The sequence below is a fragment of the Miniopterus schreibersii genome (genome assembly GCF_964146895.1).
Source record: "Miniopterus schreibersii genome assembly, chromosome: 5".
Taxonomy (NCBI): domain Eukaryota; kingdom Metazoa; phylum Chordata; class Mammalia; order Chiroptera; family Miniopteridae; genus Miniopterus; species Miniopterus schreibersii.
In genome coordinates, this window is record NC_138106.1 from 7,871,004 (window position 1) to 7,886,856 (window position 15,853).

The window sequence follows — 15,853 nt, forward strand, 5'->3', positions numbered from 1 at the left end:
TTTCTTAACCTCTCTGTGCCTCACTTTCCCCATTTGTGAAATGGCAATAGTAACAGTAGCTGTCTTCTACGCATGCCTTGAGGACTGAGTGAGTGAAGCCCGTGGGAGGAGGCAGGCCTGACTCATGCTGAGCCCCTTTTGGGTACAGCCTTTTTATCACTATGCTGGCCCATTATCTACCCCTCTCCACCCCGTAGGGCACCCCTAACCCTGTGCTGTGGTTCTGCCTGCATGAACCCGTCTTTGGGGGCAGGGTCTGTGTTGCTGCGGTGCCAGGGACCAGGCCTGCACCAGGAAGCAAACCATGTCCCTCAGAGGAGGAAGGAACAGACGCAGGACTAGAAAGGCTGGAGGTGAAGACAGGTGTCCCGCCTTCGGGGCCAGGAGGGCTCTGACAGAATGGCGCATCCGGCCACGTTATCTCACTCCTCTCTGGCACAGGTGCCTTACCTGTGGTAGGACTGAGAATATCTCCTTCCACGTGCTATTGATGGTAGAAGGTCCTGCCAGTGGCTAACCAGGGAGGTCAGTGTCCCGTCCATGTTGGGGTGGGGAGGCGGTAACTGGCCCTGAAGGGGAGGGTGTCCACTGGTCAGCACAGCCAGGCCTGGCCCTTCCTAAGGAGTCTCTAGGTAGGCTGAGAGTGGGTGCAGGGCTTTGGGGAAGGCAGGGCAGGAAATGGGGAGAAAAGGCTCTGGGGTGCTGGGGTTGGCTGTTGGTTTCCCTGAGCATTGACCCAGGAGAGGGCACCAAGCAGAAACGCGCTGGAAGGTGCCTCCTGTGTGCAGCCAGGAGCAGTGTCTGTCCCACAGGGGGGAACTGCCTTGTGGGAGCTGCAGGCCTCTACTGTGCTGAAATGCACCTTCATCCTGGCTTTTCTCTGGCCCTGGTGCCTCTGACTTCAGGAAACCAGGAATCCATCAGGGGAAGAAGACCACAGCAGGCACTGCCGGTTCCCTCGGTCAGCTCGAAGTGGATCCTCCCACCGGGCAGGGTCCGCTGCAGCCACAGCCACCTTGTGACATAATTCCTGTCATAGCTCAGCAGCCTTTAGAAGAATGGGTGCATGTTCAGTCCACACCGAAATAGCACTGTCTTGTCAGGTCCATGCCCAGGGCTCGGAGTGTCGGATCTCAGCCAGGCCCTGGGCGGCAGGACAGCTAAAATATTCCACTCAGAGATGAGGACAGGAGGGGCTTCTGCACCCCCAAGCCCAGGCAGGTAAAAAGACATGCCCAGGAAACAGCTGGTGAGTGCCAGATGCAGTCAGAAATCCCAAAGCAACCGGCCGGGCGTGGCTCAGCAGTTAAGCATCGACCTAGGATCCAGGCGATCGGGGTTCGATTCCCGGTCAGGGCACATGCCCGGGTTGCGGGCTAGGCAGCTAATCAATGACTCTCTCGTCATTGATGTTTTTAATCTCTCTCTCTCTCCCTCTCCTTTCCTCTCTCTGTAATCAATAAAGATATATTTTTTAAAAAGAAGGAAGGAAAGAAAGAAAGAAAGAAAGAAAGAAAGAAAGAAAGAAAGAAAGAAAGAAAGAAAGAAAGAAAGAAAGAAAGAAAGAAAGAAAGAAAGAAAGAAAGAAAGAAAGAAATCCCAAAGCAAGAGGCACAACGGGGTGGGGTGAGCAAGGCTTCCTTCCAGTGAGGGAATAGCGGTCATTCTGATACATTCATTCTAAAAAATGGAGAGGTACTGCCCAGGATCAGTAAGGGGTTTTGTTTTTGTCCTGTCGCGTGATAGAAATTCAAATTTAGTCTATTTCATAAGTCAGTAAAAACTAGTTTGGCCAAAAGTAGGGTTGACTTTTGGTTTAGGTATGAGTCTTAATCCAATTCAGTCATGGCCATCTCTAGAAGGCCCAGGTGAGAGCATTCGGGCAATAATTGCCAGCAAATGTCAATAGTGACCCTTCGGGTTAATGAATGAGTCCTGTAGCAGGTTAACTGGGCTTGGTCATGGCTGTAGCCTAGAGTTCCAGGTGCCCATAAATTCACCCATTTGACACAGCCGTCGTTTCCCATGGGGCATCTTTAACAAGGACAGGGACTCGGGAAGTCCACTTGTCTGATAACGTAGTCAGCAAAAGCGCATACATCTGTGCAGTTGCTAGAGTCATTCTTAGTTTATTATTATTTTTTATGGCAACTCTGGATGTTTTGCTGCTGAGAAAGCCAACTGCGGGTCTCCATACCTTTTTTATTACTTGGGAGAATTTTTCTTCTGAACGTTCAGCGGTACCTTCTAGTTTGCCTGCATTTGGCTCGTGCCAGCGAGCTGCTTACAGGAATATCTCGGGACTCAGTGCCAACTCTGAAAAACATAATCAGTTGCAAATGTTTTGGGTTGGATGACTGATGAACGTAGGAACTTTATCACTCCTCCCATTTTTTACTGTTAGCAAACTGTAGAAATCTCACATGAGACAACCTCCTTTCCTACTTCCCAACAGTCCTCTAAAAATGATGAAAACAGCAGCCAAGAAGGATGGCTTGTCTGCCTCTGCGAGGGCTGGGCTGACGGGGTCACGCTGGGCGCGCATCTCGGCCGGCAGGACAGACAGTGCTGAACCGAGTGGTTGTCTGTTTATGTCCCACAGCGGATGAGAGCTTCGCTCGATGCTGTTTTTCTTTTCACGTGAAAATGTGGTCCTGCAGCAGAAGCAGCAGAGGGATGGCGCCTGGCACGTCAGGGCCTCCAGGAGGGGCAGTTATGGCAGAGCTGGCTGAGAGGTACCTGCCCCCAGGTTGTGTTTCAGACCCAGGTCAGAAAAGCAGCTTCCCTGAGCGCTGGGACCCTTCTCCTCTCCGAAGCATGTGCTGGCCGCAATCCAACAGCAATCCGTGGGCCTCTACCCCGTGCCGGGCACCCTGCCCACAGCCAGGAACAAAATTATGATCAAGCTAGTGGGAGGAAGAGCGCAGTCAGCAGGCACCCTGGGCAGTCCTCCATCCCGGGCAGGGAGCAGGAGACAGAGACAAAGACAGGGCAGGAGTACCTAGTACCTGTCGGGGGTAGAGCCGAGCACGCCAATGCCACGAGCCCAGCTTCCCAGACGCACCTGAGAAGCCCCGGAGGAGAGGGCGTTAGGCCGCCCCTCTGACCTGTCTCGCAGGATGACCCTCAGCAAACACTCACCTTAAGGCCGCCCCACTTCTCCCTCAACTTACACTTATTAAAACTCTGCCCTGAGGCTCTGATGTAGAATAAGAATAAAAGGAAGTCTCTGGAATATCTACTTTCTCACCAGTGAAGACAGTTTACTGAAACTTTTGGGTCCTGGTGAGAAGCGCCAAGTTGGTGTTGCTGTGACGTGCGTGGCCAAGCCTCCCACTGCCATGGCAGCTCCTCCTGGCATCTTGAGGTCACCGTAAAACAATTGTCAAAAGAAAAATACTTTAAGTTCACTGAACTTTAAATGTAGAGGGGGACCACACAGTGCTTTAGGATATTTAGAAAGGCATTGCCTTTATTTATTTATTATTTTTTAAAACTATGTTTTTATTGATTTCAGAGGGAGGAAGGGAGAGGGAGAGAGAGAGAGAAACATCGATGATGAGAGTCATTGATTGGCTGCCTCCTGCACGCCTCCTACTGGGGATCGAGCCCACAACCGAGGCATGTGTCCTGACCGGGAATCGAACTGTGACCTCTCAGCTCCTGGGTCATAGCTCAGCCACACCTGACTGAGCCACACCCGACTGGGCGAAAGGCATCGTCATTAAATGAATTGGATACAGCACCGGCACCGTTCCAAAAGGCAGCCACCTGACTCCTTTAGTCTCAGCCATTCGACAGAGACTTATGTCATGTGGTCTAGGTGCCCAGCAGTGTTCTGGATGCCGGGGACAGGGCATGAGCAATGCGAGTGAAGGTGTCATTACAGCTCACAGTCCAGGAGGGAGAGATGTTACAGAACCAGCAACACTCAGGGCCTTTGGAGCCATCTCTGCTCAGGAGAAAAGTTAAGCACCAAAGGGGAGGAAAGGTATGTGTACCCCAGGCCAGGGAGGGGTTGCAGGCAGGAAGCTGTCCAGGGGAGGGCTCCCCAAGACTGTGACTCTTGAGTAAAGACCTGAAGGAGGAGAGGAAGTTCTCTGATTCCGGTCCATCCTTGGCTTCAGCATCCTCACTTGGCTCAGGTGACCTTCTCTAGCTGCAGCAAGAGCCTAGGGCCCCACCCCCATTCACTAAAAACTGCAGTGAGAGGTTGGCAGGGGTTTCTGAGAGCAGCCCCCCTTCCCTACCCAGCCCTGTGGCTGGTACAAGCCCAGGAGCCCTTCCTCTGGGACACATTCCAGGGGTTTGGTGTCTAGAAAGCCAATGAAGGAAAAATGTCCTCTGGGCCCCTGCGGGGGTCTCCCAGGGAGGCCCCCACACCTGCCCTGGTCTCGGCTCCCTGGGTCTCTGTGCCGCGAGGGCAGCTCCTCTTATCCGGGAGCCCACACGTTACTTCTCCTCATCAATTCACTTTTCAGCACCAAATACATCTTTCTCATTTTACAACATTTCCCTACACTTCTACCATTTTTGGCTTCAACAAGAATTCTCGGTAGCTGAGGGGTATGCGCACGTGTGTGTGTGTGTGTGTGTGTGTGTGTGTGTTTAATGAACACCTGAAGGAAAAGAAAAGTCTTGCTTGAATCAAACCAGCTTCTTTCAATCTCCACTTCTGCTCATGCTGGCAGAAATCATGGCAAGATGGACAAGTTTTTAATAAACACCAAAAATTAACCCTCTGGGCACAGTGACACAGATAAAGTGGGGAGCCCTTTCTGTAGACATTTACAGAGCAGCTTGGTAATTGAGGCATGTGCATGGTTTGGGGGTGAAAAGGAAGGAGAACAGGGCTCACAGCCTAGTTGGGCCCCAGACATATAATAAGGTCACCATCACCACTGCTTAGCAACTGGAATATGCCCGAGGCGTCATGGGAGCCCGCAGAAGGGGCATGCAGCCAGTCTGGGGGTCACTGTAATCAGGGAAGGTGAGAACCTGTCACCCTTCTCCTGTGTCCTCTTGGGAGGCAGTTCCTCACTTTCCCCAGATTGTCCTGGAGAATCTCAGCTCCGCCACTCCTGGGCTCCCACATCTATTGACCAACCTCAGGGGGCGATTAATTCAGCACTTGAGCATCAATAAGGGGGCCTTACTCCATCGGGACCAGTTAGGAGAGGGGAGAAATGGTGCGGTCAGGGTATTGATCCAGGCATGCCCTCTGCCAGACCTGGCCACACTTAGGCCCCTACCCCTGGGAAAGTCACAGAATATTCCAGGCTACCCACTTCCTCCACATCCTGGAGCCCCCTCTGCTCCTCCTACCTGTCTGCTCTTCCAAGAATGCCTGGTCCAGCTCTTGGTGGTGCACAGCTCCAGGGGAGGGTCCTTTCTGTTACTCATTGGGTCACTTGTATGTGCCAGGCCCTGCTCCAGGGTCAGGCAAACAAACTGGACTCATACATACCCTGTTCCCACGAAGCTTAGAGACCAGTGAGCAGACAGACATGTATCACATAATTGCACTGGAGAAAGAGATCCCAATGAACTACTAGGGTAGTCAGGGGATGCTTCCCTGAGGAAGAGAAGCATGAGCAGACATTAACTAGGAAAGAGGGTAAGGAGGAGTGTGTCTAGAAGAAGGACGGCATGTGCAAAGGCCCCATGGTAGAGGGGAGCATGGCAAATACAAGACCTTGAGAGTTGAGAGGGAGGGGGTACCTGGAGGAAGAGGAGGGCAGGGAGGTGGGGGGTATGCGAGCCTACCAAGAATGGCAGCCTTTTTGCTGGGCCTGTTGGAGAACTGCTATCTTGGAAAGAATCGAGGGGCTCACCTCACTTCCAACACCATTTTTAACTCACCATAGCTGTCTCCTCTGGAAGGCCAGGCCGAGCGAGGGCCAGTGACTTCCCTGGGGCGCGTGGCCACTAGCCAGCCGGGGCAGGACTCTACCTTGGGGCCGCTCCCTGCCTGCATCGCCGCCCCACCTCTCCTGCCTGCCCCAGGGGACCCACTGCCTTAGTTGAGGGCTCATTAGTGTCAGTGGCTTGGCATGGGCACCATCTCGTTTAACTCCACTTTCCCACAATTGATCCATCATGCGGGGACCAGCGGCCGCCCCGCCACGTGTTTCTGATTCCCTTAACGGCCCCGGGCTCTGCTGAGCTGCTCTCGGTGTCTGACAGGCTCCCCGTGCTCTGCAAAACCCTTTTGGAAAGTTCTTTCTGGTCTCCTGTACAACCATTTTAAAAGTTATTTTTTTTAAAATAAAAATGTTGTGTTTTCTAATCCTTTAAAAAGTCTTGTGCTCAGTGTTATTCAGATGTACTATTTCAAGTAGGTAAGACATGCATCCATTATAAAATATAAAAGACACAATCAGTTATATAGTAAGAGTAAGTCTTTATCCACCTCGCCCTCCAGCCAGCCCGCTCCCTGCCCCAGAAACAACCCCTGCTGACCAGTGTCTGGCTGGTACTTTAGCATAAGCACCATGAATGGACTCTAAGCCACACAACCTATGGCATCTGGAATCCTTTTCAACTTGAAAACGCGGGTTGTGCTTTAGTCAAAGTCAATTTCCTAGGAATCCACTTTGCATTTACTGTGCAGTTTCTCAACCTCGGCACTGTTGCCATTTGTGGACTGGTCACTCTTTGCTCTGGGGTCATCCTGTGCATCCTGGGTGCAGAGCAGCATCCCTGACTCTACACAGATGTCAGTGCCACGCTGCCCCCGCCCAAATGTGACAACCAGAAACGTCTCCATTTATTTTGCCAAATGTCCTGGGGGGGGGGGAGGTGGTGCAAAATCACCTCCAGATGAGAACCAGTGATTTATTGTGGTTATTTAAAAATGTATTCCCCATCTCATTAGAAAAAGGATCTGGGGGACTTGCAAAGATTCAAAACTCCAATAAGATTAAAAATAAATGTTTAAAGATTGGCTCAAAGTTGAAAATCATTAAGCTTGGTGATGGATATATGAGGGCTCATTATAGTACACTCGCTATTTTATGTATGTTTGAAATTTTTTACAATAACAAAGATAAATGTTTACATTTGTTGGAAATTTTTCACAATAAAAAAGATAAGTAGGTATGTTGAGGGACGTGTGACAGAAGGGAAGGGGAGCAAAGGCAGCAATTAGAAGATGGACAGAAAGCACATGTGCTGAGCCTTGTCCATCTCGCTAGAGGTGGGTTTGAATCGGAGAGTCCTGCAGTCACCCCAAAGGTGTAACGTGACCACTTAGGAGCATTGGTGTCTAGTGACAAAAAACTAAACCAGCTGTTCGGAACAAGCACAGCTCTTTCTAGTCATAAAACCTGAAAGAAATTGCAGAGGGCAATTGTCCTGATGCAAAGGGTCACAGAGACACCACTTCCCTGGAGCTCCCCAGGACTGCCTATCCGGGTCCAGGATGGGGCCTGAGAATTTGTTTCCTGAATGAACATTCTTTAGAAGTGGGTCAGTAAGGTAAGACTAATGTGCCATTTAGTAAAAATAATTCTTCAGGGAATGAAAACAAGGCACTCCCATCAGCATGCAGGCCTCTGCTGACCTGGTTTAACCCGAGAATAAACTTCACAGTAGCTAGAGGTTGGGCAACCTCGGAATGAGTATTTCTCTCCAAACCTTTAGGCAGGCCAAGGTTACAACCTCTATTTCCTGGAAGGGTTTGGGGGAACCCATTCAGGCCAGCCTTGCTGGCTCTTACTCTGGCAGCTGGAGAGAGGCCTTAAGGTCTCTTGGAAAAACTGACCACCCTCAGTGAGGTCCCATGTATAAGAAGAGTTTGAGGTTCCCCCGCCCACCCCTCCTCCACTCAGCCTCCCAACAGGCTGGCTAGACGTCTCCTGGGAACGTTCCAGCAGAAGCAAACTTGGTCTTTTAAACTCCACACTTTGGGGTCATGATCATTTTAGTTGGGGAAAAAACAACTACCCGTTGGCAATGATAAAAACAGCACAAGGCACCAACGGAACCCCCAACTTTTATAAATGCCATTGAGATATAGTCAAATACACAGTGGGGGGCAGATACAAACATATTTCACAAAAATACTTGGGCCTATTTTTTTCCAAATATTTCTAAGAGTGGGGGGGAAATGAGGATTCAATGATCCAAGACTTGGGCAACTTTAAGAGACATGTAGGCACAAAGAGTTCATCTCCTTAGGGAAAGTGCAGTCCTGTGCATACCTGTAAGTTATTGAAGGTGATGCACATGATCACTCTTTAATCTTCTGGGAGGAAAGGTCCTTCTGGGCTCCAAGCATGTTGCATGTACTCCTGATACCAGGGAGCAATGCCTAACTTCTGGTGGAGAGTCACTGTAACAAGCTGCCCTCAAAAAACTTGGGGACCCAGAGACTGAAGGCTCTTTACCCAACCCAAGAGCTGGTCCCTGCATCTGCTTGGTCCTTCATTTCTACCCACTCAACCTCAAAACTCCCAGGCTCTTTTATTTTAATCTCTCCTTGTTAAAAATCAATTCTTAAGATTCCAAAATCTAAGTAACTCCCCTTGCTCTGGTTTAATAGAGAAAGTGCGAAAGGTGACGGAGTGCAAGGGAGAGTCATAGGTTGAAGAAATGCCTCGACCCCAAGCTCCCTGCGTTGGTTTGAGGCTGGACAGTCGTTTCCTTTTCAATCACCAAAAGCCACGCAAGCTTTTTCGCTTGATATCCGCAAACACAACTGTGCAATCCTTTCAGCGAGCAAAATGCAATCGGCACCCGCTTTGGTAGCTACTAGGATTAATAGCAGAGCGTTGTGGTTTTGTTATTAAGTTACTTTCAGCAATTAGTAAATTTATTGTCCTAATTGTTTTCACATGGCTGCTCCGTGCACATGTCTTCCTTCGCCGGTATCCTTACAGCCTTGCCCCTGTCATCATATTTCAGCATGATCGCTGCCCATCTCCCCAAACTGTCCGACCCCATCAAAAGCAGACTTGCAGCGGGTCAGCAGGAAGGAGTAGAGTTCATTCCGACGTCCACAGCGTCTTTGGGTAGAACACGGAGAAATTTCATTTTGGCTGGCTGGGCGCCTGAGCGCACTCCGGGGGGAGGGAATAGGTGCCTGTCATCAACGCACAGGAAAATCCAAATTCTCCCTGGCCTCAGAGTTGCTGCTCAGTCCAAATCTCCGCTCCAGCCCCTCTTAGTCCTTTTATGGAAAGTCAGGTGGTGGAGGCAGGGTGACTCTCTGGAGCCTGGGAGAGCGTTAGTCTCAGGGCTAATATTTCTAGGGGCCCCAGAATTCAGCAGGACCTGCTCTGCGCATGGTGTCTGGGTGGCCGGGAGTCTTGGCTCTCCCTGGTTCTGCACTCAGGGCCTGGGTTCCCTGGCACCCCTCACTCAGGGGAAGGGCATTGTCCTTAGCGCTGCCCACCTCAAGAAGAGAAATGATGACAGCAGAATGGGGCCCAGGGTGATGACCTGACCAGGGCATGGCGCTGTCCTGCCCATCTCCCACTGAGTCGCGGGGGCACCCATCACCCACCTGGCTGGCAGGCAGCACCCTTGTAATGAAAACCTGGTTGACGGGAGGCAGGAGCTGATGTGTCTTCTTCTTGTCTTCTTGAGTGTCACCCACTGGGTCCCCAAATTGAAGCCTGGCCACTGGCATCCCAGCCAAAGCAGGTGCAGCTCAGCAAAGCAGACAGAATCAGTGGCATAGGCCCCTGGCTGCAGGCAGAGTGGTGGCTCTTGGGTGACTCAGTTTCCTCGCCTAGTAAACTGCCCCTATAATCATGTAGTCTTTTGCCAGCTTTAGGAATCACTGGAAATTTGAGCAAGAACAAGGAGAAGCACCGTGGAATGGGGTGGCCCTTCGCTTTTCAAAGTGCTTTCATGCAAATTAGATCATTTGTGGCCTTACCACACATTTGGAAAAGAGGAGGGAATATATATATATACATATTATTACATATATCTATATATATAGGCACATACTATATGTATATATACTTATATTTATATATAATAGCACAGCATTTTAGGGCAGGGCCCTGGAGCCAACTTCTGGGTTCAAGTCCCAGCTTGACCAGCCACTAGCTATGTGGCCTTGGGACCCATTTCCTCAGTTTCCTCTCTTGCAAAATGGGCACAATAAAATCTGTGTCAATTGGTGGTTGTGAGGATCACATAAAGCAAAAGTGCTAGAGCCCTGATTATAGCGCTTGGTAAGTGCTCTCAGCAGCTCACTGCAGTTATTAAATCATAGTGAGAATCTAAGAATAGCAAGAGGAAAAGGCATCCCCTGAGCATCTTGCACGACGACCCCATCACTCTGTTCACCTCTGAACTGTTATTTTTTTACTGTCTTCCCGCCCCCCCCCCCATGGAGGCTCCATGAAAGCAGGTACCTGTTTCTTTCACTGCTGTAGCCTCCCACCTCCCCTATTATACCGCATTCGTACACAGTAGATGCTCATTAAATATCTGTTGGGAAAAACTGCCTGAAAAGGGGAGAGAATGAAGGAGCAGCAGCTCACTCTCTGACTGGGGCTCCCTCCACCCCAGAGGGCAGCCCCAGCCCCAGCAGGTGGGTCCCTCCGCCCTCTTTTGAGGCAGGGGCATGTGACAGCCTGCTGGGGTTTTCACACACACACACACACACACACACACACACACACCCGCCAGGCAGGTGGGGAACCAGGCCAGGTTGTGCTAATTAATCCTGTTTTTTATGCGCACACATTTGAGCCTGAACTAGAGCATGCAAATGTGTTCCCAGCCAGAAGGCGGTGCATTTTGTGCATGCTGGCACATTTGTGCCTGCTGGCACGGTGTTGTTTCTGAGGAGATCAGCACTCCCCAGGGCAGCCGCAGCCGCAGTCGTAGCCGCAGCCACAGGACAGGTGTGGGCCGCAGGAGGGACCGGAACCCACGGAGGTAATTCCACTCCAATGCATCAATTATTCATCTGGCACAGTCAGTCACTGCACTCTGCATGGCCACCCACGGGCCACTGAGGCCTGGCCCACGGCTCCGGGCCTCACGATGGCTTCCCAGGAGGGAAAGGGGCGAGCCGGGCCAGGGACAAATCCATGAGCGGCCATGAGCTGGTGTGAAGCCTCCCAGGAGAGGTGAGTTCGGGGTTGCTCGGCGCATGACCATCCCAGGGGCCTCCAGGATGCTTCTAACTCAGCAGAGGGGCTCCTTTTCACTGTGAGCTTCAGGACATTTAGAGTGGAGGCCTGTGCAGGCTGGCCCGGGAGCCTACAGCAACCCGGTTCCCCAGTGAGCAGTTGTGATGTAAGAGGGGCTCCCTGTCACAGGTGGGGCTGCTGATCAGAGGACAGCAGCAAAGGAGTTTGTGTGTTTTCATTGTGACATGACCAAGGCCTGGACACTGTTGTAAGAGGTTTGCTCTCCCAAGGGAAATTAAGTCAGAATTTTCCAGGTAGGAGGAGGGGTGTGTGTGAGGTTTATTAAAGTGTCTTAGAAAGTCTGCAACTAATTCTCAAGTGGTGCACACACACCCACACGCACAGGTGCACACACACACATGTTCATTTGCTTGTTTCATTGCCTGAGTCTCCCACTGGATCTTAGACACCATGAATGCAAGAAACTCGTCAGATTAATTCACAAATGTATGTTCTCATCTGGCACAAGGCCTGGCATGTAGAGCTCAACAAATGTTCTTGAATGAATGGGTGAGTCAAAGCTCATTCTTGGCACCCCTTAGACGGATGTGAGTAGCAACAGAGACTCTCCAGCCTACAGTTTGGAGTGGGATCAACATAAGACTTACGGTTCTGAGTCCATGGTTGGATGCACAGGTCAGAGAGGGCATCGAGGTTGGACACGAGTGAGAGGCACCCTCCATGGGGTGGGTGAAACCCAGAGGGATGGGTCTGGGACTTTTGCAGCCTTTGAAGTGGGGCTGGTGTTCAGGAGACGGGCTTCCTATTGCTCTGATTTCTGTCCACACCTGGGTTTGGGTGACTATGGAAAGAAATCGGTTTTACTAGAGGTGGCTTCACTGAACTGTAGCTCCCCATGTGCCTCGGGACCACTGGAGAGGCAGCGATTCTCGCCGCCCCAAGCAAGTGGGTGCACAGGGCCTGGAGGGAACATGCCGTGGTTCTCTCTGCTACCGATGGTGGCCATTGGCAGCACCAGCCTCCAGATTCCTGTCCCTTCCTGCCCTGCTGCTCCATGACCTGCCCTACACACTGTGACAGGGGTAAAACTGGGGTGATGGCTGCTTCCTTTTTTCCTTCTAAGTTTTATGGCTGTTCTTTGAATGCCATTCATGTTTGCCCCAACCATTTCAATTGTTTGGGGTACACCTGGGTTTCTAGAAAAATGATTTGCCATCAAGTTTACTGTATCTTTGGTTGATCTCTAAGTGTTGGACTTGTGTATAACTCTGCCCAGCCTACAGTGAAAATTTCCAAACAGAGAGCAAAGATCAAAGACGGGTGCGGCGAACAGCGGGAGAGTGTCGGTCTGGGTCTAGCGATGGTTGACATTTTGCCATGTTTGCTCTGTCTTTCTGCATGTCTGTATGATATCTGTTAATATATGTATCTATGTATACACACACGTTTTTCTTACCCATTTAAAAGTAAATTGTAAACAGTCGTGATACTTCACAATAAGTATCTCATCCTAAGGACTTCTCCTGTATATCTACAATAACATTATCACACATATTAAAATTAACTTTAATTTAACATCATTTAATCATTTACTATCCAGTCCAGGTTAAGGTGTCTTTTATAGCTGAGCTTTTTTTTTTCTTGAACCAAGACCCAATCACAGATCAACATGTTTTTGTTGTGTCTCTATCTCTTTTAAGCTGGAACAGCCTCAGCCTTTTTGTTATGGTTTTTGGCTTTGAACCACCCGTCCAGGGTCCTACAAAAAGCCCCTCGTTCTGGATTTGTCCTGGCTCTGGATCTGTTTTTATTCGAACAACATAAACAACCTTGTTTAATATACAAAGCTGTGCCTCTGCCAGTGGCCAATTTTCTGATGATATGGTGCTATGCAGGTTTATTTATAAACTGTCTACTCCTAAAAAAATTTATGGCGGTTTACAATAAAAAAGAAACTCTGTGGAATAAAAGAGAAATGTTGTTTAACATGTAGGAAGATGGCAGGTGGGGTGAGGGGGCAAATGTGCCGTAAACATAAATTAATGTGGTCAGCGTAACTAAACATGAGATTTAACCGAGTTTTCTGTTTGCCAAAGCAAAAATGAACACAAAACAGTTTTAAAATAATCTTTAGGAAATATGAGCTTCACTTTAGATTTATGAAATTAGATTTCATAAATTAAATGTATGCACTAGATTTATGAAATTAATTTGTCCCATGGACCCTTAGACAGATGACATCCAACAAAAGGGAGGAGCAGGTCCTTTAATGGCTTCATAAGTGATTCCGGAACATTCTTCACTGAGCTGCTTCTGTAATATGGAAGGTCAATGCCAAGGACACATTAAAACGTAGCACAGTGAAGTCATTTTTCAAATGAGTCCAGTCTAGGTAAGTTGATTTCTCTGTCTAACCTGACACAGGAAGAGAACTGGCACATCCTGGGGCTGGGTGGACCTCCTGGCCCTGACTCCTGTCCTGAATTCCCTACTGTCCCCCCTGCCTCCCCTATCCAGGTCCTCAGGAGCAGCCAGTTCCCAGCTGGACTCTGGGCCTGGCCCCCGGGGATGAAGCTGGGAGAGCCGGAGCTGTGAGCTCCCCGAGGCAGACAGCCCCCCCACCCCAACAACCTGTGTGCAGGGGTGGCCACAACTGAACGTGCAAAGCTGCAACATTTTCTCTGTCCGCCGAAGTGCAGGACCTGAGCTCAGAACAGACATGCTGCTGTCCTCCCTCCCCTGGAAAACATCTAGAGAAGGCCTAAGGGTGAGGACAGATTTCAGCCTGGCCCCTTCGTGCTGTCCTGCCTCCCTCCCCAGCCAGGCCACGGGACGCGGAAGCTGCAAGGCGTGTCCCCCGCAACCTGCAGGGTGTAGTATGTCCACTCGAGCTCAAAGCTATCTGCCAAAACCAGAATAACTTGTCAATTTCACATGTATATGATATCACAGAAATGTTTGGCAAAAGAGAAAAAAATTCCCCATGATCTCACCACTCCCAAAGGGCAGCGGAGTCCCTTGCTCGGAGACTCTCCAGGGAGCCCCCCCCCCCCCCCCCCCCCCCCCCGTCTCTGTCTGCACCATTCATCCCCTCCTACAGTGAACCTGAGGTCATGCATGTACTTATATTTAGATGTATGTGTGTAAACGCATACCTACCTTTGTATTCCTTCCCAGTCTTTAGAGATGTCCTTCATATTTATAATCATAATTTGTATACAACTTTGTACAGTACCTTTTCTCACTTAATTTTGTATCGTGTGCTTTTTCCCATTACCGCATGGTCCTTACAGAGTCGCGTTGCTTTTTTCTAAATAGAAAGCGGTTTTCCATTGAATGCATATATGGCAAATTAATTACCTGCTGCCCAGTTTTTGGACAAAGCCTGTTGTTTTCACAGGACTCGCTTCTGGGGCTGTAGCTCTGCAGCTCGCTGCTCCCCCTCCTGGCTTGCCATGGCTCAGTTCTGCCATCCTGGGGGGAAGGCGGCTGTGCTTCTTCCCGCTGTGGCTGGGCCCGATCTGCCAGCTCCTCTAGAGTTGTGTCATTCTATGGAAATATGAGCGTTGGAATTGGGGCGAGCACAAGGTCCACAGCATGTGTGCACCTGGGCTGGGCAGCACGGTGGAAATGGGGTGCATAGGCCGGCGGTGGCAGAGGGGCTGCTGTGGGCAGGGGAGGGGCAGGCTGGGAAGGCGGCTGTGCGTCATCCTGGTAGGACAGCGCTAGGTGACCCGGTCACCCAGCCTCTCTCTCACGCATTTGCGCATAAAGCAGTGCGGATCCTGTGGAAGGGTGGCTTGAAGGATGTCTGGGCGTCGGCCACACTGTGAGACGTCCAGAAGCCGTATGTCTTTATCCTGGCTCCGTCTCTCTGGCTTAGTCGGACCATCAGTATTTCTCCACGTTGGTACAGCATCTACATGCCCAGGGGCTTTCAAGTTCATGGTCTTGTCCTGTGCTTCTATCATAACCCTTTTCTCAGATGACCTTGTGTTGTGTTCCTACCCCACTTCCACACATCCCCCAGGACTCCAGGATTCCTGAAAAGTAAGGATTCTGCCTTGGAGAGGATTGATTTCCATTGGTATAACTTCCATTAATATAACATAAAGTTATTTATCTCCGTTAATAGGATGGAAAATTTTTAAAAAGAAATGCCTCTGTCAGTAAACTGAACTATTGCAATTTCTCTGTGTTCAGCTCTGGCCCTGGGCTGCGTGCGCAGGCTGGGTCTTAGTGATTGATTACCGTAGGATCGTAGCCGCCCTGAGTTCCTCCGCTCTGTCTCTCTGGCTTAGTCGGACCATCAGTATTTCTCCACGTTGGTACAGCATCTACATGCCCATCGTTTTGAAAGGCTCAGTGGTAGCTCGGAGATGGGTGGGCCTTAGCTCTTCCCGGTGCCGGGCACGGAAACTGCGTTCACGATTGCAAGCTGTGGACATCCGCAAACACGGCTGCAAGGCGTGGTTAGAGGGCCGTGCTCCGCATCTGCAATCTGGTGCAATCTGGGGCCTAAGGGGAACTGTGCTGGCAGCCACACGGCAGCAGAGCAGACCCTCCCTGCGCTAAATGTCCCTGTCCCTCTCTGTCCAGCTGGACTCTGGTGCCCAGGGCCTCCCCCCACGTGCTGGTGGAAGGTGCCGCCAGATGTGCGGAGCAGCCTGAGCTGAGCCTTGCTGGCTTCCCGGCCGGCCCCTCCGGATGTGCTCTCTGTACAGTGGGTTGCT

General features: G+C 50.5%; 2 protein-coding genes across 2 annotated transcripts in view; one reads left to right on the plus strand and one right to left on the minus strand.

Moving 5' to 3' along the window:
* Positions 1-15,853, minus strand: part of CHAF1B (chromatin assembly factor 1 subunit B) — a 371,302-nt gene that overhangs the window by 269,706 nt on the left and 85,743 nt on the right. The window lies entirely within an intron of this gene.
* The window catches only part of CLDN14 (claudin 14), a 53,792-nt gene continuing 48,685 nt past the window's right edge, over positions 10,747-15,853 (plus strand). The window contains exon 1 of the mRNA XM_081138637.1: positions 10,747-11,096. The gene's annotated coding sequence lies outside the window, so the exon portion shown is untranslated. The remainder of the gene's footprint in view (positions 11,097-15,853) is intronic.